Here is a 2,616-nt window from a genome sequence, read left to right on the forward strand (position 1 = left end):
CAGGTCAGGGATTTGCCCTCCTTATATCATACTCTTTTTGATTCAGGACTCGCATTGGTGATTTGAGGGACCTCTCCTCCCACGGCAGCTCCCCAGCTGGTGGGACAAGTGTCCATCACCTAACACCAAAAGCAGATCCACTTTACTTTCTCTTTCTAAGTATTTTCTGAGCTCTCATCAATGATTCAGGAGATAATTGCATAATAATACGGATAACCTACTATCATACCTCACTGCTTATTCCCAATACCGTCCGATCTTGGAAGCGAAACAGTTGAGGGCCAGGTTAGTACCCGGTGGGGGACCACCAGGGAATACCTGGTGCAGTAGGTTTAGAACTAGGAGAAACTCCTGTCTAACATTGACAGCAGATTCACATTTTTTCTATTATTCTAACTTGACTATTAGAGGCATCCCACCTAAAATCCCCCATAGCCTGCCTTCCAAACATCACCTCAATACATAGACTTTTGAGTTATTTTAGGCAAGGTTTGAGATACTCTACTATTTATACCAGTCTGTCACAGTTTGTATTTGCACAATGATTAATTAATTTTTCTTGCAGCTGGATTGGATTGCATATATTTTGATTATAGATATTATACTTATTCAAAATATTTAGCCGTTTATGCTTCCACTGCCAACCGCTTTTTCATTTGTCTTATAATTGTTCTGTTTGATTTGTCTTTGTAATTGTTGTTTGTTTATTTGTTCTCAGGAGATTAAATAATAATTTTTTTATCATTTGTTATAAAAGTTAGGTTTTAACTTTTGAAAATATCTCATTATTCCTTCATAGAGTGCACCCACAAAGTAGTCTACTTTCTTTTTTCTTTTACCTCAGGTTTACAGTAAGCAATTACTGACTTCTGGGTGCACCACCAGTTAAACATATAGGGGCATTTTTTTGCCCAAATATCTGGCATATAATGGTTAATATAGAATTTTTTGCTGATGACAATACACCAGTGCTGAATCAAACCCATGTTTGTTTACAGCTCAGTGTAAATGTAGGAAGTCTCTCTCAGAGACATTGTTTATTTATTTTTTTACCGTCACACTCAGCAGTGGCCTAGGCCAGTATGTACTGTGTGTAATGCATCCGCGTTTTAGAGAAATCCCACCCACCAAGCAAACTTACAGCCAGGAGGCATTTCTGCTGCTCGGCTGAATCAACCCATTTGTCCATCTGCCCTTCTGGCATTTGCCAGAACTGCCAGATGGCCAGTCCGGCCCTGGTATGGCATCATCTGGTCTTAATGAGGAGTTCACTTTTTCTTTGTTTCTATAATTGTCGTTTTGGTAGAAAAGAAGTTTTTAACCAAAAAGTGCACAATAAATGTCACAGTAGGCAGCCGTTACACAATCAAAAGGGAACACCACATCCCTAAAAGTACTAGAACAAAGAAATATTTCATGTGTACATAGGCGCCTTGTGTGACAAAGATGACAAATGGCATGTGTTTATAAGCAAAAACACACTTTATTACAGAAATATCATAAAAACATATAAACACATATATTGCACTGATCCCAAATATAGTTCTCACCCTCTTTTGGATTTGCGGTGGGCAGATGGCTTTTATAGCAAAAAAGCAATCCAGTCCCGGTGGAATTCAGATGGCACCACCGCAAAAAGCTTTTTTTCCTTAAGAGGCAGAGTAGGGAGTTCAGCGAACGAGTCACATGCAGATATCCATACCGTCCAAACGACGCGTTTCGGAGTGCAATCTCCTTTTTCAAGCTTGGATGGCATGGATCATATAGACCAGATATATATACCCTTATCAATTGACATAATCAGTATAATTGGGGCCATTTCCGTTTCCGGATTCGTCGACCGGAAGTGACGTGTGCGTTTCATTCTAAACTTCCGGTGATTCCATTTACTAATATCCTTTTAAAGTGCATGGTGCATATTCCCCCTTGTATGGATTATCAAACATATCAGAGGCTATACGTGCTGGAAAGAGGAATGCTTTTATCGATGCTCCTCGATTAATGGAGACGCGCTATACTTCCGTTTTCGCTAACCGGAAGTGACGTATGCGTTCCACCGCTGCGTTCCATATCGCGGCCATTTTAGAAAAGTCTTCAAGTTTAATCAGGAAGTGGGCATACATTCCATTGTAGATCATCATATGGTAGTGATCTTAATAAAAAACGGATCATTTTCACTTTCAGAAGTTAGGTGTTTATCTTCATATATGGATTTTATACAGAGCGGATAATTTCGATGCCATATCTCCTCAAACCTTCCTTTGCCGTACTTTATATTCCGGGCCAGTCCATCCCTAATACCGGGAGATAGGCATCCTTATGTCTCCATAGTTATCCTCATATCCATATTTGATTCAAAGAAGAAAGAGGAAAAAAAGGTGAACAATTAGAAAGAGTTGCACATAAAATTATAAAATATTAAAATATAGATGATAAAATACAGGGAAGGAAAACATTTAACGATCAGCTACTCTAAAAACCATCTTAACTCAAAATCTGAGTTATGTCCCTCAGGTTGCAAAGTATTCAAATTAAAAATCCACCTCATTTCACTCTGTGCAAGTTTCTTTTCTACATTTCTATATTTCCAATTTCCCTTAATCAATTGGATACCTA

General features: G+C 38.6%; 1 pseudogene; it reads left to right on the top strand.

Moving 5' to 3' along the window:
* The first annotated feature begins 215 nt into the window (after positions 1-215).
* Positions 216-333, top strand: LOC134946105 (5S ribosomal RNA; annotated as a pseudogene).
* The last annotated feature ends 2,283 nt before the right edge of the window (positions 334-2,616 follow it).

The sequence above is a fragment of the Pseudophryne corroboree genome, chromosome 7 (genome assembly GCF_028390025.1).
Source record: "Pseudophryne corroboree isolate aPseCor3 chromosome 7, aPseCor3.hap2, whole genome shotgun sequence".
Classification (NCBI taxonomy): domain Eukaryota; kingdom Metazoa; phylum Chordata; class Amphibia; order Anura; family Myobatrachidae; genus Pseudophryne; species Pseudophryne corroboree.